General features: G+C 42.7%; 1 long non-coding RNA gene across 1 annotated transcript in view; it reads left to right on the top strand.

Annotated features, from left to right (window-relative positions):
- Window positions 1-22,322, top strand: part of LOC148152060 (uncharacterized) — a 29,536-nt gene extending 7,214 nt beyond the window's left edge. The window contains exons 2-3 of the long non-coding RNA XR_015751313.1: window positions 6,418-7,627; window positions 18,041-22,322. This is a non-coding gene — a long non-coding RNA (uncharacterized LOC148152060). The remainder of the gene's footprint in view (window positions 1-6,417; window positions 7,628-18,040) is intronic.
- The last annotated feature ends 245 nt before the right edge of the window (window positions 22,323-22,567 follow it).

Here is a 22,567-nt window from a genome sequence, read left to right on the forward strand (position 1 = left end):
GTCAGAATTGTGATGGAATATACTCCATTTCCCTCCAAGCTATGGGTAAAGCTCCATCAATACTCAAAAAGCTGTGGGGTGACACGCTGGCTCAGCAATTAGCACTGCTGCCTCACAGCGCTAGGGACCTGGGTTCGATTCCAGCCTTGGGCAACTGTCTGTGTGGAGTTTGCACATTCTCCCTGTGTCTGCATGGGCTTTTTCCAGCTGGTGCAGTTCCCTCCCACAGTCCAAAGATGTGCAGGTCAGGTGAATTGGCCATGCTAAATTGTCCATGGTGACCAGGGACATGTAGGCTAAGCGCATTAGTCAGGAGAAATGTGGAACAATGGGGAATAGGTCTGGGTGGGATACTCTTCAGAGGGTTGGTGGGGACTTGCTGAGCTAAATGGCCTGTTTTCACACTGTAGAGATTCTATAATTCAAGTTTACCACTACCCAGGGCAGAACAGCTGGTTTGCAAGTTCAACATTTACTCCCTTCACCACCAATGAACAACGATAACAGCATGTCCCATCTACAAGAGCACACTCCAGCAACCAAACAAAAACAGTATGTACCATCTACAAGAGCATACCATAACAACTCACCAATGCTCATTTAAAAGCATCTTCTAAACCTGTGACCTCTGTCACCGAGAAGAATAAGGGCAGTAGATGCATCGAAACATCACCGACTGCACGTTTCCCTCCAAGCCATGCATACCCCGATTTGAAATTATATTACTTTTCCTTCACTGCCACTGGATGAAAATCTTGGAGCTCCCTTTCTGACAGCACTGTGGGTGTCCTGCCAACTGCAGCAGTTCAAGAAGATAGCTCATGCCATCTTCTCCAGGGCAAGTAGGAATAGGTAATCTATGTCCTGCTCCCTGTCCTGTGAAGAATAAAATAAGCTGTTGCATAGAGGAAATGCAACAGTAAATTACTTCATAAAAGCCTTTTTGTGATCTAATTTTCAGCTTTAATATCTATTTCATTCACTCTATAACCGAGAGAGTCAATATATCAGTTTATTATTTCATAAAAACATTTTCTTTAACTTATTTTCCAGATCTTATTTTGAACTTTCCTTTATTTCCTAGTCGTATTACAGACAGTCCAACTTTCTTGATGTCATCAAGCAAGTGTTTGTCTTTTGTGGGAAATTTATGCCCCATTACACCCATCACAAAAGGGCACATGCCAAATAGGAGCCTGGTTTCCATCTTCCCTTTGTTTACATTTACTGCAGAACGAATGAAACTCACGTTATTGTTTGCTGTCAGTGTGGGGTTTTATCATCGATTTACTTTGTTTACTGTGTTTCAGCCTCAAAGCATCCAGACCCCATGGTCTGCAAAAGCAGAATTAATTCAAATTATTTTGTTATCCTTCCATACAGTACTGAACCATTTTCTTGTGTCTCCTTTTGATGCATATTTTGCTACCTACTATACTGAAGCAGAATAAGTATTTGATTCATTGTTGCATTGTACATGAATAAGTACATTATTCAGGTCAAACATTGTTAAATTCAAAGGAATTAACTAGAAACAGGTAGGGAAAGCGAGAAAGGGAAAGATTAAGGAGCAAATAGCAAGAAGAAAGGGTGAAATGGGATAATTTGGAGGAAGAAGTTGGAACTTCATGTGGTACGGGTTTATGAAGGAATGTTGCAATAGAAATTCTGAAACCTACTTTCCTAATGCTTGTAAAGTGAAGATTTGATGTGATTCATTGTTGTCACATGTACCTAAGTACAGTGAAAAGTTTTGTTTTGTGAGCAGTACAGGCAGACCATAACAAACAAAGATATACAGATCATACAGGCTGCGTAGACAGAGTGAGGCTTACAACAAGGTTACGACAGCACAGGAGGTGCACAAAAGCAAGGTCAACATTAGATTTGAAATTAGAGAGTCCATTGAGCAGCCTAATAATGGTCAAGGGGAAGCTGTTCATGAACCTGTTGGTGCATGTGTTCAAACTTTGGTATATTCTGCCTGAAGGAAGAGGTTGGAAGAGAGTATTACCGGGGTGGGAGGGGCCTTTGATGATGTTGGCAGCCTCTCCGCGGCAACAAGAAGTGTAAATGGAGTGTGTAGATGGGAGGTTGGCATCGGTGATGGTCTGGGCTGTAGTTTCCTAGGCAGAGCAGTTGCCATGCCAAGCTATTACGCACCTGGACAGTATGCTTTTAATAGTGCATCTGTAAAAGTTGTTGAGGGTCCTTGTGGACATGTAAAATTTCCTAAGCCTCCTGAGGACGAAGAGGCGTTGTTGTGCCTTCTTGACCATCACATCTATTTGGAGGTCCAGGACAGATTATTGGTTATTGTCACCCTTAGGAACTTGACACTCTCAACCCTCTCTACCTCAGCTCCATTGATGTAGATAGAGCCATGTCCTCCTCTTTTCTTCCTGAAGTCAATGATCAGTTTTTTTTCTTTTTCTGACATTGAGAGAGAGATTGTTATTGCACCATAACACCGAGCTCTCTATCTCCTTCCTGTATTCTGACTCATCATTATCTGATATCCGGCCACAACAGTGGTATATCAGCAAACTTGTAGATGGCATTCATAAGGAATTTGGCGACATAGTTGTGGTTGTACAGGAGTACAGTAGGGGGCTGAGAATGCATGCTTGTGGGGTGTCAGTGTTGAGGATTATCAATGACCTAGGTCTCTGAGTTGTGAGATTGGTCTGGAGGGGATTATGGTGTTGAAGGTGGAGATATCTTTGATGAATTGGAGCCTGATGTAGGTGTCCTTGTTATCCAGATGTTCCAAGGATGAGTGTAGGGCTCAGGAAATAGTGTCCACTGTGGACCTGTTTTGAAAGTAGGCGAGTTGCTGGAGATTGAGGCAGACTGGCATGCTAGAGTTAATGTAGGCCATGACTAACCTCTCAAAGCACTTCATGACTATGGAGGTCAGAGCTACTAGGTGGTAGTCATTGAGGCATGTTGCATGTGTTTTCTTTGTGAATAAACCTTGCCTGCATTCACAGTTAGAAGCATGTTCCCTATCCCACTCGTTACTAGATAACTTGTCAATCAATATAGCTAAAAGCTTCACATCCTACCTAATTAGTAATGATCAGGTCTCTGATCAATACTATCTCTAATTGCGCCAATATTATCACATACACTCCCAATTTAGCTGAAAACAAATATAGACAAATTTGAATCTGTGAGGTGGTTACATGAGGCCAAATCCTCTGGTCTACAGATCATCAGAGACTAGACATACAATGGAAAACCTGCACTGAGATCCTGTAGACGTTCTGATGCACAGACCTACATGGGAATTATCCAGGAAGTTCAAACCTCTGACAATTCCCTGATTCCCAGGACCCTCCGTGAATGTTTCCTAACAAACACCAACTCAATCTGACTACCCTCACTAAGCCCTCAACTAAGCCCCCTGGCCTGACCTGACTAGACCCCTACAACCATACCAATTCCCAACCTGACCCAACTCCTTTGATCACTCAGCTACTCTTTAGCACAAGTCACCTATTCCTGACCACTCAACTGTCCTCTAATCAAAGCCAGCTACTGTATTGCCCATCACTCAGCTACCCTCCAACACAACACAACTACTGTTGACCACTCAACTGCTGCCCAACCTGACCTGAATACCCTCCCAACCAGAATTAACCATCATTCAATCACATGACTAAAAAGGAAAAAGAGAGTTTTTCTTCAAGTGTTATTGTACATTCTAGCCTATCCTTGACATTGTTATTGATCAGGTGGACATTTAGAATGGTGAGGGATTGCAAAAATTGGGAGTGGTGAGATTGCAATGGACCAATTTGAGATTTTGTCAGAGAAAAAGGAATTGAACTCTAATATTTTCTTTAAATCTCACATCTCTTCCCACGATCCAGTTACAAAACCTCTGCCCTCTTTTTATAACTTTGGAATTATAAATTCTAGTAGGAGAAAGTGAGGACTGCAGATGCTGGAGATCAGAGCTGAAAAATGTGTTGCTGGAAAAGCGCAGCAGGTCAGGCAGCATCCAAGGAGCAGGAGAATCGACGTTTCGGGCATAAGCCCTTCTTCAGGAATGAGGAAGGTGTGCCAAGCAGGCTAAGATAAAAGGTAGGGAGGAGGGACTTGGAGGAGGGGCATTGGGAATGCGATAGGTGGAAGGAGGTTAAGGTGAGGGTGATAGGCCGAGAGGGGGTAGGGGCGGAGAGGTCGGGAAGAAGATTGCAGGTCAAGAAGGCGCTGCTGAGTCCGAGGATTGGGACTGAGATAAGGTGGGCAGAGGGGAAATGAGGAAACTGGAGAAATCTGAGTTCATCCCTTGTGGTTGGAGGGTTCCTAGGCGGAAGATGAGGCGCTCTTCCTCTAGGCGTCATGTTGCCATGGTCTGGCGATGGAGGACGCCAAGGACCTGCATATCCTTGGCGGAGTGGGAGGGGGAGTTAAAGATTTCAGCCACGAGGCGGTTGAGTTGGTTGGTGTGGGTGTCCCAGAGGTGTTCTCTGAAACGTTCCACAAGTAGGCGGCCTGTCTCCCCAATGTAGAGGAGGCCACATCGGGTGCAGCGGATGCAGTAAATGATGTGTGTGGAGGTTCAGGTGAATTTGTGACGGATATGGAAGGAGCCCTTGGGGCCTTGGAGGGAAGTGAGGGGGGAGGTGTGGGCGCAAGTTTTGCATTTCTTGCGGTTGCAGGGGAAGGTGTCGGGAGTGGAGGTTGGGTTGGTGGGGGGTGTGGATCTGACGAGGGAGTCACGGAGGGAGTGGTCTTTACGGAATGCTGATAGGGGAGGGGAGGGAAATATATCCTTGGTGGTGGGGTCTGTTTGGAGGTGGCGGAAATGACAAAGGATGATACGATGTATCTGGAGGTTGGTGGAGTGGTAGGTGAGGACCAGTGGGGTTCTGTCCTGGTGGTGATTGGAGAGGCAGGGTTCAAGGGCGGAGGAGCCGGAAGTGGAGGAGATGCGGTAGAGGGCATCGTCAACCACGTCTGAGGGGAAATTGCGGTCTTTGAAGAAGGAGGCCATCTGGGTTGTTCAGTATTGGAATTAGTCCTCCTGGGAGTAGATGCGGCGGAGCCGAAGGAATTGGGAATATGGGATGGCATTTTTACAGGGGGCAGGGTGGGAGGAGGTGTAATCTAGGTAGCTGTGGGAGTCGGTCAGTTTATAGTAAATGTCCGAGTTGTGTCGGTCGCCCGAGATATAAATGGAGAGGTCTACAAAGGGGAGGGAGGAGTCTGAGACGGTCCAGGTAAATTTGAGATCGGGATGGAAGGTGTTAGTAAAGTGGATGAACAGTTCAACCTTCTCGTGGGAGCACAAGGTAGTGCCGATACAGTCATCGATCAGCCTGACCTGCTGAGCTTCTCCAGCAACACATTTTTCAGCTCATTATAAATTCTAGTGTCTGGATTAACAATGCAATTTGGCTGTGCAAACCTGGTGCTGCGTAAATGCTAAACACATTTACCTATGAGTTAGTATACAGCTTCAATGAGAGTTAGAAATCTGGACACCACTTTGTTATAAGTTATCGTAGAAATGAAACCAAAGAAATGCTAGCTAGTGAATAGAATTGATCTCTCAGGCAATCGAGGGAGACTGGGGAGGGGACAAAAATCCACATCTAATTACTTTAATAGCCATGACTTGGAGATGCCAGTGTTGGACTGGGGTGTACAAAGTTAAAAATCACACAACACCAGGTTATAGTCCAACAGGTTTAATTGGAAGCACTAGCTTTTGGAGCACCGCTCCTTCATCAGGTGGTTGTGGATCATGTGTTATGATCTTATACTCCACAACCACCTGATGAAGGAGCAGCGCTCTGAAAGCTAGTGCTTCCAAATAAACCTGTTAGACTATAACCTGGTGTTGCGTGATTTTCACTTTAATAGCCTGTGACCACCAAAAGAAATAAAAATATGTTCTAGCAATCCAGGGATCTGTCACCAATTTGACTTGTTCCATTAATTGGGATCATAACAGGGTGCATGCTATATAATTTCTCAGAACAATTTGGAATCTGGTGCTTCCAAAGGTAAATGGTACTTGCCAGATCTGTATCTTGGAAATTTTCTAACTCCTGATATCATCTATTCACTGTTTTGCAATTCTCAATGAGAGTGGTAACCAGTAGAATCTTCCCATATTTTTATAATCCATTTTCTGTTACAAATAATCAGAACAGTAAAGCATTGAGCCAGGGAAGTGAATATTGCAATGGATTCATAAAGATTAATCTCTGGGATGTGGTATGTGGGAGAATGTGAAACTGCATATCAATGAGGTGAGACTGGATAATAGTGATATGCTAATACATGCAAATAGATGGAAATAGGCTTTGCACTGCTTACTAATGTCTGTAGAATCAGACATTTTGCTTTCAACAACAAGAGTTTAATTCTGCAAATCTCATCTTATTTTCGCAACAGATTCTCCAGTGCCCAAGTAATTTTGGAAGCAAGGGATATTCTGCACATGGTGCTTTGTTGGACATTGTTGTGCACAGAATGGTTGCTACGTTCAATTACAAAAAAGAACGGTATGTGAAAGTGACTCTCTGTGAAAGAAAAAGTGCTGGAATGGGATTTGACAGTGTTATCAAGTGGCACCTATTCTTCAATAACCGACTCACTGATGTTCAGTTTGGGTTCTCCTAGGAGCACTCATTCTCAGCCTTTATAAAGGGACAAAGTAGTTGAAATCTAGAGGTGAGAGGAAAATGACTTCAGGGTAGCTTTTACCTGAATGTGGCATCAAGGAGCCCGAGTAAAACTGAAGTCAGTGAGAATCAGCTTAATACTTATCACCAGCTGAAATGACAACTAACCTAAGGAAAGATGTTTGTAGTTGTTGGAGACCAATCACCTTGACTTCAACTTCTAAAGAGCTTAATCTGATGACCAATAAGTTATATTGCACTACTGTTTCTATTTTATTGCATTATAAATATACATGGAATGATGGATTTTAAAATTTACCTCAATTTGGCATCTGGCCACCTTGGAATTTTTTTTATTAGAAATACATAAACATGTGATCTGAAAAACATCACTGCTGGAGTTCCTCAGTGAAGTGTCCAAGGCCCATATATCTTCAGTTGCTTTATCAATTATTCCTTCCAATCGTAAAATTAGAAGTGGTTATATTTGCTCTGAATCTCACAGGATTTACTTACATTTCAACCCCTCAGGTAATGGAGCAGCCTGGCACCATTCAGGACAAATGTACCCTGTATCACATTATGCAGTCACTCCTTCCACCATTGGTGCACTGTGCTGCGGTGTACACATCCACAAAATGCATTGTAGCAACTTCTCAGGATTCCTTCAACGGCAGTTCTTAAACCTGCGACCTCTACATTCTAGAAGGACAAAAAGATCAAGTTCATGGGAACATCTCCACTTGCAAACTCATTTCCAAAGCACACCCATCCTGTTTTAGAAATAAATCATCATTCCTTCATTGTCACAGGTCAACGTTCCAACAGTGCAGTGGGTGTACGGAAACAACACTGTGATTTAAGATACTACTCACCATTACTTTCTCAAGGCCATTAAAGGATGGACAATAAACGTGATGCCAATGATGAAAGAATAAGAAACAGTTCTAAATGCTGAGAGTGACATGACACATTTCGATGTAAGTGCTTTCTCTGTTGTGTTGAATTCAGGGCACAAGTGCCTTGGATAAATTCTACTCTAGTTATATTTAGTTTTAGTTAAAGAACAAAACATGAGACAAACACTTTTTAGATATATTTATTATGATATAATTGAGAGAAATTTTGCATTCAACGTTTTTGTCCATAGAATCTATTACAGTGTAAGGGTTGTGTTACTTTAACACATTTTCTGCTTGGTGTATCTCTCAAGCCACATTTTGCGATTTATTTCCAAGTTTATACATATTTAATATATTATTAGTTTGATATATTAAACGTGAACTCATGTACAGCTATAATTAACATTTGAAGTGCATGCATCAGTCTAATGGGCAACATTTGTGACAGGCATGTGACAACTCTTCAAAAATGTCTTGTTCTTAAAAGAATATTGTCAAGGATTCAATAAAACATATATTGGCTTAAGTTTCCAAACCAAATCTGGTAAACTGGTGTTACACACGCGAGGTGGAGGGTGCAGTAATCCTGTTCGACCTGAACAGTAAACAATATATGAAACTTGTTGTTTTTAACTATCTGCAAGTCAACCATTCACTACCACTGCCCTTAACAGTTTCTGATATACAAAACAAATCATAAAGCAAATAAATGCTATTCCTAAGGCCTGATAGATGGTTTATGCTTAATAAAGGATTCCTAGACCTCAAAGTAGAGAAATAATTCATCTAGGATTTTAAAACAGACGGCCAATGAAGTAGCAGACATGCAAAAATCTGGCAGATAGTCTTTTTTTTAATAAATATTTTTATTAAAAACCTTTTTAAATCTTTTACAAAACATTTATTTGCAAAAATAAATAATATCAAAATACAGAAAGATAGAGGCAGTACGACAAAGTCATGTCACAATACTATTAATAATGAACTACCTACTATTCTACCAGAACAAACGTATCTACTTAACTTAAACTAAACTATAAACAAATTAAATAAGACTTAAATTAAACTGAATTTAAATTAACTTAAATTAAATTATATCTCACAACTTTATTCTCTTTCACTCATCACACCTGCACTGAGGCTCCCATCTATGGGAGCACCAGTCATTGTACCTGTGGTCTTTTTCCCTAGTTTCGCCCTCCCAGGGCCCCACAGGTGCCCAGACTGATTCCCACAGCTACATCACAGCCCTAGTTAATATTGCTGATAAGTCTGCGTCAATATAATTTTAAAAAGGGCCACCACATCTTGTAAAACTGCTCCATTTTGTGCTACACTATATTTGAGAGGTAGTCTTGGGGGACATGCTCCATCACCAGCCTGCACCACCCCATAAGACCTGGGGGGGTTTTCCAACATCCAATTCATTAACATGCTCTTCTGCACACCCGTGCATGAGAATGTTACACAGTCTCTTCCAGTGTGCCCCCAGAGGTGGCAAATTGGGCAACCCCAGAAGAAATAATACCGGGTCCACTTTGACTTCAATTCCCAGGATTTCCTTCAGCTCCCTTACTATGGCACTCCATATCTCCGAATCTTACAACATGACCAAAAGCAGTGTGTGAGAGTGCCTATACTAATTTTACATTTGGGACACCCTGGAGATGCTCCTCTCTTGAATTTAGCTAGCTTCTCTGGCGCCATACGAGCCCTGTGTAAAATCTTCACTTGCATGGCTTGCGCTTTGTTGCATATTGAGATTTTCTTTACATTTTCCCATGTACCTTCCCATGTTTCCAGTGAAATGTACTTTCCTAGTTCCGATTCCAAGTCCTACAGAGTCTCTCCACATCTCCTAAGGCACGTCCCTCCTGTAAATGATACAAAGTACTAACCAGAGCACTCTTTTTCTCCACATCTGACTTGTAAGGCTGAGTCAGAGCATGGTCTTCCTCTGTATATGATCCCTTATCTGAAAGTACCAGAAAAGGTAACTATTAGACAATCCATATTTCTGACTTAGTTGGCTAAACGACATCAAGACTTCCCCCTCGAATAAATCTCCCAAACAAGAGATTCTCTTATTCTCCTATAGCTTAAAGCCAGAGTCCATTGCCCCAGGTTTAAATCCTGGGGCTCCCGCCAACAAGATAAATGGCAAGGTCTTAAGTCAATTGTCCTTGTCTTGCCTCATTATCCTCCAAGCTTTCACCCTATTTAAAATGGTGGGCTCTTACACTGCTCAATCACAGAATTCATCTAATCCATGAATAATAAATTAGGGGAATCTTGGCTGTGAGGCTTCAACGTCAAACCAAATCGACTCCAAGTCTCCCCCCCCCCCCCGTACCCAGTCACATACATATCCTAACAGGGCGCTTATTTGATATCTCTTCAAGTCTGGAAGGTCCACCCCTCCCTCACCCTGTAGTTGCAATTTAGTAAATTTAATTAAAGGGCACCTGCAACACCAAATAAAGGACCCAAGCCAACCATTGAGCCTCTGTAACACTTGGAAATGTGTTGCTGGAAAAGCGCAGCAGGTCAGGCAGCATCCAGGGAACAGGAGAATCGACGTTTCGGGCATAAGCCCTTCTTCAGGAATGGGGAAAGTTTATCCAGCAGGCTAAGATAAAAGGTAGGGAGGAGGGACTTGGGAGAGGGGCGTCGGAAATGTGATAGGTGGAAAGAGGTCAAGGTGAGGGTGATAGGTCAGACTGGGGTGGGGGCGGAGAGGTCGGGAAGAAGATCTCAGGTTAGGAAGGCGGTGCTGAATTTGATGGATTTGACTGAGACAGGGTGGGGGGAGGGGAAATGAGGAAACTGGTGAAATCCGAGTTCATCCCTTGTGGTTGGAGGGTTCCTAGCCGGAAGATGAGGCGTTCTTCCTCCAACCGTCGTTTTGTTGTGGTCTGACGATGGAGGAGTCCAAAGACCTGCATATCCTTGGTGGGGTGGTAGGTGAGGACCGGTGGGGTTCTGTCCTGGTGGCGGTTGGAGGGGCGGGGTTCAAGGGCGGAGGAGCGGGAAGTGGAAGAGATGCGGTGGAGGGCATCGTCGACCACGTCGGGGGGGAAATTGCGGTCCTTGAAGAAGGAGGCCATCTGGGTTGTGCGTTTTTGGAACTGGTCCTCCTGGGAGCAGATGCGGCGGAGTCGAAGGAATTGGGAGAATGGGATGGCGTTTTTACAAGGGGCAGGATGGGAGGAGGTGTAGTCCAGGTAGCTGTGGGAGTCGGTCGGTTTGTAGTAGATGTCCGTGTTGATTCGGTCGCCTGAGATGGAAATAGAAAGGTCGAGGAAGGGGAAGGAGGAATCTGAGACTGTCCAGGTGAATTTGAGGTCGGGGTGGAAGGTGTTGGTGAAGTGGATGAACTGTTCAACCTCCTCGTGGGAGCACGAGGCGGCGCCGATACAGTCATCGATCGCCGCCTCGTGTCTCAGTCAAATCCATCAAATTCAGCACCGCCTTCCTAACCTGAGATCTTCTTCCCGACCTCTCCGCCCCCACCCCAGTCTGACCTATCACCCTCACCTTGACCTCTTTCCACCTATCACATTTCCGACGCCCCTCTCCCAAGTCCCTCCTCCCTATCTTTTATCTTAGCCTGCTGGACAAACGTTCCCCATTCCTGAAGAAGGGCTTATGCCCGAAACGTCGATTCTCCTGTTCCCTGGATGCTGCCTGACCTGCTGCGCTTTTCCAGCAACACATTTCCAGCTCTGATCTCCAGCATCTGCAGACCTCACTTTCTCCTTCTGTAACACTTGTCTGGGTAGCAACAACGGGAGCATTCCCATGGGGTGCGACAGGTGAAGAAGAATATTCGTTTTAATCAGGGCTACTCAGCCTAACCATGATAACAGTAATCTATCCCACTGCTGCAAATCCTGTTTTATCCTCTCCAGTAGTTGTTCATAGTTAGCTTTATACAGCTGGTGGAAGGCAGGGGTAAATAAAACTTCCCAAATATTAAAAAACCTTTTGATGACTATCTAAACAGGAACTGTATTCCATCCTTCAGATCAGGTCCCTCCTCTAATCTCCCCCACCGGCATGGCTTCCCAAGTTTGTGAAGTTGATCCTGTATCCCGAAAAACCGCAAAATACATTTTTTGAATCAATCGAGGAACGGACTCCTCTGAATCGGCCAAGAACAAAAGGAAGTCATCAGCGTATAGGGTGATCTTATGCTCCCCCATTCCCACCCTTGGAACCATTACTTCAGGACCCCTCCTGACAGCCTCAGCTCAATTGCCAAGGTAAATAACATGAAAGAGGACACCCTTGTCGACTACCTCTCCCAATACTAAAGTTATCCAACTTAGTGCCATTTCTGATGACTGCCACCTTAGGATCATTATACAACACCAAAACCCACCTACCTACCAAAGACTTCCCCCAGACCAAAGCACTCTAGGACCCCAAACAGGTACGGCCATTCTATCCGGTCAAAACGCCTTTTCCGTGTCTCAGGAGACCACCAAACCTGGGATCAATCTTTGCTGGCATACCTGCACTATTCCTGATGAAGGGCTTTTGCCCGATTTCCCTGCTCCTCATATGCTGCCTGACCTACTGTGCTTTTCCATTCTAATCTAGACTCTGGTTTCCAGCATCTGCAGTCCTTGTTTTTGCCTACCTGCACTATGTTCAGTACCCTCCTTATATTGTTGGAGGAGCTACGGCCCTCGATAAAATCCGTCTGATCTTCTTTCATAATATACGGCAATACCTTTTCCAATCTCAGGGCCAGCACCTTTGACAGAATTTTAAAGTCTGCATTCAACAATGAAATTGGTCTGTGTGAAGCACATATCTCCCTTCTTTAAAATGAGGGAGATATTAGACTCCCTAAGAGAGGGCAGAAGATAATCCTGTGTATATGAATAGCTACACATCCCCAAAAGTGGCACAACCAACACATTTATGAATTCCTTATAAAATTCACTCGGGAATCCATCTGGTCCCGGTGGTTTGCCACTCTGGAGACGCTTTATTGCTTCCTGCACCTCTTGTATCATCATAGGCACATTTTACAGGGAGACCTGCTCTGCGCTTATAATGGGGAAGTCCAGATTCTCAAAAACGGACTGCATTCTCGTTGCACTGTATTCGCCTCCCTCTGACCAGTATAACTCTGCAAAGTATTCCCGAAATCTAACATTGATCTTCTTCAACTCATAGGTAATTACGCCAGCCTTTTCTCTAGGAGATAATAGACTGGGAAGCATTTTTCTTTTTAACCAGATATCTACCTGGTTTATCTCCAAATTCAAACAATCTCTGGTTAGCAAAGACGACCTTTTCTTTGCCACCTGCGTGAGCAATGAGTTGAGAGCAGCCCAGAAAGCCGTGACCCGCTGCAGCTTGACCAATGAAGGCCTATTATAATATACTTCCTCAGCTACTTTCAGCTGGGGCTCCAGCATCTGGTGCTGCTCCTCCCTCTGCTTCCTTCTAGTCATTGAATACTAAATGATCAGGCCTTGTAAATATGCCTTAGGAGCCTCCCAAGTATTACCGGATTACTGGCCATACCAGGGCTGATATCCCAAAAGGCACTGAACCTTCTTGTAATGTGCTGAACAAATTTGCTATCCCTTAACAGAAATGGGTCCATGTGCCAGTGCCATACACCCTTGATTTTAACATCTAAAAACACTGGTGCATGGTCAGAGACAGATATATTCCCAATTTTGCAAGTCAATGTTCTGTCCAAACAATCTAATGGTATAAAAAGAATGTCAATTTGCATGTGGCACTTGTGTGGGTTGGAATAGAAAGTAAAGTCTCTTCCATTAGGGTGGAGATGCTTCCACACATCCACAAATCCCAACTCTTCAGACAAGTCCACAAACTGTCTAGGGTGTACCTGCCGGGCCCCTTGGCATCCTGTCTACCAAGGGATCTATTAGGCGGTTAAAATCCCTTCCTATGATTGTACTGTGCACCCCAAGATTTATTAACTTAGCTATTACATCAATTAGAAATTTAAGAGAGTGCGCTGGGGGACAATACACATTCAGGACACCATATTCTTAGCGCTTTAAGAATGATGAACCATCCTCACTCTTAATTTGCTCAGTTACCTGGAATGGAAGGTTCCTTCTTTGCAGTACAGCCACTCCACTACTCTTGGAACTAAAGAAGGAGAACGAGTACCCTATCAAAATGGAAATGTGTTGCTGGAAAAGCACAGCAGGTCAGGCAGCATCTAGGGAACAGGAGAATCGACGTTTCGGGAAACTGAAGAAGGGCTAATGCCCGAAACGTCGATTCTCCTGTTCCCTAGATGCTGCCTGACCTGCTGCGCTTTTCCAGCAACACATTTCCATCTCTGATCTCCAGCATCTGCAGACCTCACTTTCTCCTACCCTATCAAAATGCCCTGCCAAAGCTTCATGTTCCTAATCAGTGTAAGTGCCTCTCCTTCAGCAGGGCGATGTCAACCCTTTCCTTCCTAAGTCTTGACAGCACCTTTTTTTTTAAAATGGAGGAATGGCTGCCTTTTACATTCCAGGTGCACCACCTGAACAAATCACTAGCCACAGTCGTCCAGGGCAGCCCATGGTCTCCCAAGATGAGGAAGCTTATCTGAGGGGCAGCGAGCAACAAAGACACTAACTCTTTCAAGTCTTAAAACTATTTCAATAAAAACTACTACAAATAAAAAACAAATCACTACAAATAACTCCCAATTCTCTAGCGATCTCCTCCCTTGCCCATAGGGGACACTCCCCCAATCCCCTCTAGCTGAGGCTGTAGCCTAGGCCCAGGCAATTCACAAATGAAGAAAACCTGTTATTTACATTCTGAGAGTTAACAATGGATGCCTATGCACCACCCCCAACACATCGTAACCACAGGAATAGCCACCCCCAATCCAAAAACAAAGGACAGCAGTAAAGAAAAGCCCAAGATAATACCCAACTGACCAATGTATGAAATAATTCCGGTTTTACAGCAAGGTAGTACCTATAAAGCCGATAACCACAAAAAAAAGGGAGAAAGGAGAAGAGAAGGGCAATAATTCTTTTTTAAAAAGAACCCATGCCATTGTCTGTAACAATGCCCCCTCCTTCCACCCCGATCTGAGTGTTAATTCAGAGAATTCACAAGGTCCTTGGCCTTTTCTGCAGAATCAAAATTATATACTGTCTCTCCATGAGTGAAATGCAACACCGTCGAGTACCTCAAGGAATATTGAATGTTCAAATCCCTTCATTTTCTCCTGACTTCATCAAATACCTTTCTCTTCTTAATTATGGCTCCTGAGAAGTCCTGAAAAAACATTATTCTTGAGCCTTTGTACATTAAAGTGTATGAATCTCTTCCTAGTCTTCTTGCTGTTTCAATCACAAACTGTTTTTCTTTATAATGCTGGAGTTGCACTAGGACCGAGCGGGGGTGCGTTCCACGCTCACCAGGCCCAACCCCAACTTCAGCCCCAGGAACTTTGGGAGCCACGTCTCCAGGAATCCAACAATGTCCTCGCCTTCCTCGCGCTCTGGGAGACCCACGAGCTGAAAGTATTTTCCTCTATTTTTATTTTCTAGGTCATCCAGTTGCTCCTGAAGGACCCGAACCTGGTCGTCCAGTGTTGGGTGCTTCCTCCTGAGACCTCCGCCATGGTCTCCAATGCCACAGTCCTCTCCTCCACTGCCTCTACTCTTCGGTCCAACAATTGAATCTCCTGCTCATGCTTTTTCAGCATGGTGGATATTGGTTCAACTGCTGCTTCCATCTCTTCTCTCAGTTTGACAAACTCTGAGAGTAACTGCTGCTGCCCCATTAAATCCAAAGGGGTCGCCCTGGAAATTTGAGCACTGGCTGCAGGCACCCCCGATGCAGTAGAGGAGCGCCCTGCCTGCTGTACTCCTTCAGGCCCCTTTCCTTTATTTGTTTTCATTCTAGTCTTAAAGCTATCACACCACAATTTTAGCAGCTCCAGATGTTCAGTACGTTTACATTAGCAATTTGTTTTACTCCTTGGAGTGGTTGATGAGGGGGGGGTAAATGTCCACCTTGCCAGGGGGGGTACGGCACAGAGCCCAGCACAGCAGACCACTCAGACCATGGCCATCTTGGATCTGGCGGATAGTCTTTAATATGGAAAGGTGTGAAGTTGTTCACTTTGGTAGGAAGAATTGAAAAAAAAATCAGAATATTACTGAAACAGAGAATGACTGCAGAATTCTGAGGCACAAGGGATCGAGGTATTCTAGTGCATGAGGTATCAAAACCTAGTATGCTGGTATGTTAAGTAATTAGAAGGCTAATAAATACTGTATTTTATTACCAAAGGAATTGAACATAAAAGACCTACCTTCAGGGGCTCAAATAAACAAATGTATGAGGAAACCCCTGACCTGGATTGGTAATAAAAACAGAGGCTATTGGTCAGGGCCTTTCACTCACCTTGTGAGGTCTAGAACTGTAAAGCTTGTGAGGGAGCACCAATCTTGGGTCATGGGGCAGAGTTTGAAAAAAATATCTCCGAGCCAGGCCTGTTGCTGTAACATATGTTGTTGCCATTAGGATCTGTGCTTCAACTCCAGCCATTTTGAAAACCCAGGTTAAATAAGAAATTATTGGCACAGAAAAGGGAGCTGATTTGTGAGTCAGGGTGAAATCTTTCTACTTTATGCTGATCTCTCGTTTATGGTTACTAGCGCAAGAGCAAGATTAAAGTAAATAAAAGTAATTTAATGTAACAAGATAAACTACATGCATGAGCATAATATATGGCAGTCCAGCTTAGTCAAGCAGAAAGTCTGTCTTTGGTATATGGGAGTCATGGAGATCCCTGGTGATGTAGACAAGCCCAGGTACATGAAGCATTATCAGCTGCACAAGCTTGAACTCTGGAACTCAAACAGCAGGTAACGTCACTGAGGTAGATCCATGAGGAAGAGTAATACGTGGCTAGCAACTTTAAGGAGATGGGTACCCACTACTAACACCCAATTAGATTAACCATACTCTGTCCATTCACATAAATGCTGTGTAATCCTGATTACTCTTCACTATTTTCTCCCTTACTCCCACTCTACCTACTAACCTCTGGTGTCTATTTTAGTGTTATTTTCCTCTCCCACCATTTTATGCATATTTGTATTCCTTTCTAATATTCTCTCCTGGTTCCACACTCCTTCTGAGTTGGTTTAATCCATTCCCATCAGCTCGAGTAAATACCTCCACAAGTGCAGGTGGACAAATGGGGAATCAATGACCATCAGACAGTCCAAAAGAATCAGGCAGACAATGCACGACTGTCCAAAGATCTTGCTCACTAACTGATTTTCCGTTCTGGATATTGTTGAGGGTAATCTGTGGCTCCAAGAGTGGGCCAGCTGTACAGAATGAAAGGAAGTAAAGTTGAAGGACAGTACTAATTGTTACGTTCAGGGAATGAAGAGACTTTTTTTTGGCTATTAACATGAGTACAGGATGGTATGATGTCTCACTGGTGCGGGGGTAAAGGATGTCACAGAAAAACTGCAAGTCATTCTACTGGGGAGACAAACACCATTGATTATGACATAGGGAGGAAAGGGGATGTGCTCCTGCAATCAGAACATATGGGGCTAGGCAGAAAGTTAGCAAGCAAGTAATCTCTAGATCTCTAAAGTAGTAATCTCTAGATCACTTCCAGTGCCACTTGCAAGTGATTACAGAAATAGAAAAAAAAAGATGATTATGTAGCTGGAAGGTTGATGCATTAGGGGGAGCTTTAGATTCCTGGGACGTTAGATCTGGCTACAGGAAAATGTCACCTGTGCAAACCACAGAGGTTGCATCTGAATAGAGCCAGGACTGAGTTTGTTGTGGATTTGTTTACCCGAGCTGTTGGGAATGGATTAAACTAACTCAGAAAGAATGTGGAACCAGGAAAGAATATTAGAAAGTAATACCAATGTGCATAAGATGGTGGGAGAGGCAAATAACACTAAATAGACACCAGAAATTAGTAGGTAGAGTCTGAGTAAGGGACAAAATAGTGAAGTTTAATTAGGATTAGACATTATTTATATGAATGGACAGAGTATGGTTAATCTAATTGGGTGTTAGTGGTGTTTCTTTTAGGCTGGACAAAGGTTGCTAATAGAGTTTCACATGGATTGGTATTAGCATTTTCCTGACTTATACTAATTATTTATTCCCTAGTGTACAGGAGAAAATATCAAAGTTTACAGACAATAAAATCTTGGAAGAACTGTAAACTGTGAGGAAGACAATGTAGAACTTCAAAAGGACATTGACAAGTTGATGGGGTGGGTAGATAGGTGAAAGATTAGTTCAATACAGAGAATTTGAGGTTGTACACTTCAATACATGGACAAACAGTATAAAATAAAGGGTACTATCCTAAAGGGTGTTCAGGAGCAGAGAGACTTAGGTGTTCATGTGCATAGGTCATTGAAGGTAGTAGAAAAAGTGGAGAGAGCTATTAATTAAGAATACTATTCTATGTTTCATTTGTAGGGACATAGAGTACTCGAACAGGTATGTAACGCTGGATGTGATGCTGCATAGACCACAGCTGGAGAATTGGAAACAATTCGAGCACCGAACTTAAGGAAGGATATGAATGCATCGGAGAACATGCAACAGATGCTCATGAGAATGGGTCCAGAGATGAGAAACTTTACTTATGAAGATTGATCAGAGAAGTTAAAAGCAAAACAGCACCACATGAAGACAAAACTTGTGCAAGATAAGAAATAAACTAAACCCCAAAGTGTGGTGGATGCTGGGACAGTGAGTAAATTTAAGGAGGAGTTAGATTTTTGATTGGTAATGAGTTGAAGGGATATGGAGAGGAGGCAGGAAAATGGGGTTAAGGAGCATGTCAGCCATGGTGGAACAGACTCAATGGGCTGTATGTCTAATTCTGCTCCAATATCTTATGACCTTATGAACTTATAAAATCATCCATGAGGCATCTCATAATATGAGGGCCCATCTCATTCCTGATGGTAACCCAGTGCCCCTTGAGAAACAAAATTTTCAACTTGGTATATCTGGGTTCACTGCTTATTTTGTAAGTGCTCGTTCCTAGAAAAACAATCAGTCTTATGAATAGACTTCTCTGTCAAAACAGAAATGACATTATGAATTTCTTCTTCATTTCATTTAGTCACGTTAGTTTGTTGGGCAGCAGCACCGTCTGATATTAGACAGTTCTCCATTTTGAGTGCTGGCCACCTTCCCTAGCAGCCTGTTGGGTTCCTCGTCGTTCCTCATTCCTCACAGCTGCAGATGTGGATCCTCTCGTGACCAGCCAGAGGATTTCAGTCATAAGATAGGTAAGCACTGCAGCCAGACAGACATCCACTTCAGCCACCACACACTCAACACAGGCTGCCATTCCTCAGAAACCTGTGAACATGGCCCACTGGAAACTACAGCTCTGCCTGGGAGGAACACGAATTTGGCCTTGTTCCCAAGATTTACTGCTCTTCCTTCTTCCAGACATTGTCAGGATTTGACATTTTCAACGAGAATATTGTTGAAGGCTGAACATACAAGCAAAGCAACACCATAAAATATATTAATCAAATACTTTCACATAATGAGATAATGTTGACATTCAAAGGCAATTATATGCAGTAATGTGTTGGTGTCAATCCCAAGTACCTGCAGTCAGGATTGCAGTAACTCTCTCTTTAATGACAATGAACAGAATTTGCAAAAATTGCTTTAGAATTAATTTCCTTCAAATTCCCCAAGTAGATCGATCTCATAACAATAAAATGCTTTAATTACATTGCCATCAGGTGATTAACTTTAATCACGTCAGTGTGAAGCATCAAAGGTATTTTACTGTCTTTCTGTCTTTCCTGTGCTGCCTCCTGCATGATCCCCTTTGTGAAGTTTGGGCTTAATTTGAACTTGTGATCAACATGGGTGGGAGTGAAAATGGGTGACATGCAAGAGGGAGAGAATTTACATTTTAAAGATGCAAGAAATCAAAAAGTCGTAGGAGCACAAGTTCTCAAATCCAACTGAGGACAACTGAAAGAGCGATTATAAACAAGTGACAGGGATACTGGCTGTATCACCAGTGGCAACAAAATAGACCAAAATCAATAATTTAATATCTAAAGATTTGTCAGAATGTGAAGTCCTTAAAAGGGCCAAGGAATGTTTAAAGTACTTTAGATAGTTATCTGGGGTGAATATGTTTGTTGCTGCCTTTATGATATTGTTGCAAGTTTAATATTTGATGTCTTAAATCAGCAGCTACAGTGTTCTAAAGCAGTACACTGGCACACAGCTGTAGTTATCAGTTTAGAATGAAGTAAGCTGGAGGTAAGGCACTTGAGTCTTCTTAGATTACCAGACTAATTATATCACAGCCGATTTGGCATTGCCCAGCTTTGATACAAAAAAATTGGAAGGCTTTCTTTGTAAAGAAAGAGCATGGCTTTTTAAAGTAGATCATAGAGTCCTAGACACGTGATAATATTTGGAAAGATTCCATCCCCTTGAATCCATAAGACAGGAGAGAAGCCAGAGGAGATTCCTTTGTAGTTGTATTTGATTTGAATGATCAAAAGCCCCAAACACTGTTCAGTAATGTCAACAGAAGAGCATTTTACTCTCTGACAAGAAAAAAAACAACTAAGATTAATGAAGGAATTCAGCAGCACTGTAGAGAATGTTCCTCAGCTGTTTAGCTTTGAACATGCTGAAGGGATGGGGGCAGCTGATATTAGAGACTCAACCACTGATTCTGTAAGTAAATTTATCAAGGCTATTTTGACTTCATCAGCATCTAATTCAATCAAGTGTTAGTATCTCTCAATAAAGTGAGGTAACAATAATTTCATTGTGAGGTGCACCAGCAAATGCCCAGAGATGTACTTCACTAACAATGCCATCACAAATATGCTGCATTGTATTTCTAACAGTCACATTGTTATCTTCACCTAGGAACATGAACCACTGAATAACTGCATTTGTCTAGCCTAACCTTTACTCATTTCAGCTTCTTTCCAATCCTGCCCCTTGGAATAACTGATACTTTTTGTGACTCTGCACCACAGCCCAATGATCCAAAATTGCTGTCCTATTTCACAATCAGACAATAGACAACAGACAATAGGTGTAGGAGTAGGCCATTCGGCCCTTTGAGCCAGCACCACCATTCATTATGATCATGGCTGATCATCCACAATCAATATCCTCTTCCTGCCTTATCCCCATAACCCTTGATTCCACTATCTTTAAAAGCTCTATCCATCTCTTTCTTGAAAGTATCCAGAGACTTGGCTTCCACTGCCATCTGGGGCAGAGCATTCCATATATCCACCACTCTCTGGGTGAGGAAGTTTCTATTCAACTCTGTTCTAAATGGCCTACCTCTTGTTTTTAAACTGTGTCCTCTAATCAGAACCTCATAACACAAGAAATAGAGGTTAAAAAATTGATTTCAGTCTTGTAAAATATCAATGAAGGAGAATTCAATGAAGGTAGAAAATTTCAAAGATTGATAACACTCATTGTGCAGAAAGTTCATTTCAGTCCTAACTGATTATCCTAAAACTGTATTCTCTTGCTCCAGAGCATTCACATTGTAGACCATCGGAGCTGGATAATTTGCCAGCTCTTAGCACTAACATTTCATACATTTTCTCTGCTGATACATGTTACCTCAGGAAGAATTTGATGTGAGGTGAGTGAGTGCAGTAGGAGGAAGAGGAAATAGACATTATGCCTGCTCCTGCACACTCCCTACATTTGACTGCAATATTACACTGGCTGGCCAATCAATGATTGGCCAACAGAAAGGGCCCAGAATGGGCTTGAAGGCAGCAATGGTGGTGAGTTTAACGGGGATGATACTGCTGGTGGGAGGTTTAAAGCAATGTTGGTAAAGAGGCTTTGCAACACAATGTGGGAGGTTGGGAGAAGAAGCCCAGTGGGAACAGAAAAGTGTATAAGTGAAGCCAAGCTGCAGGCAATGAGGCTGCTATAATACAGCTGTCACCTTGGAATTACTTGTCATGATGTCAGAGGCCTGTCCTACATTATTAAGCTTACCTTAGTTGCTGTCTTTTTTTATGCTTGTAAGAGCTCTGACAATTTTTTGGCTAGTTTACTCTCATTCTAATTTTACCCTTTGTATCTCATTCTAATTTTACCCTTTGTATCTAATTACTTTTTGCTGGGTTTCTAAGACACCTCAATCTTCAGGCTTTTGACTATTTTTTGAAACAGTGTAAACTTCTCCTTGTAAATTAATATCATCCGTAACTTCCTTATTAAGCCAAGGATGACATATTTTCTTTTATTGAAAACTTTAGTTTGTTCAACATTTTGAATCGGTATATTTTACATAATTTCCAGTGTTTATTTACCATCAAAAGTTTAGTCTATTCACCATTTCTACCCTCATGTCAGTGTAATTGGCTTTGTTTAAGATTCTCGTTTGAGACTGGAGCTTTCAAACTGAAAATAGAGTATGATGATGTTGTGATAATTTTCCCAATGGATCTTTTGCAATGGAATTATTATTTAATTCTGCTTCACTGCACAATGCTCTCCAGCTAAAATAATTTTATGCCAAGTTTGTTCCACAACTAAATGCTCTAGGAAGCTGGCACAAAGGCATTGTACAATGTTTTTCTTAGGTTTCTTTGTCAATTTGATTGGTTCACCCTACCCAAAGATTAAACTTCCTGTTGAATATTGCTCTGAGAGGATCTGGGAGAATTAATGCTTGATTGAGTGCAATAAATACTGACTATATTGATACTACACAAACTTGGTGGGACAGAAAGGAAGGATCTTGTAGGGGATAGACTAGACCTAACCTACAAAACTGAGGTCTTTTCAACAGTCTTTGTTTTCCTATAATTTGTAAATAGGTGCAGAGCTGTAACAACCTACAGCACTCTTCTCTTTGGAGGAGAAGGTGACTAGCCTCATACATATTGCGCCAGGTAAGAACCCACACACTGAGAAGGTACAGACAGGAGCACACACAACAGTGCTTGGCAATTA

The sequence above is a fragment of the Chiloscyllium plagiosum genome, unplaced genomic scaffold, assembly GCF_037043375.1.
Source record: "Chiloscyllium plagiosum isolate Xiang-an unplaced genomic scaffold, Cpla_swu_hap1 HiC_scaffold_1, whole genome shotgun sequence".
Lineage (NCBI taxonomy): Eukaryota > Metazoa > Chordata > Chondrichthyes > Orectolobiformes > Hemiscylliidae > Chiloscyllium > Chiloscyllium plagiosum.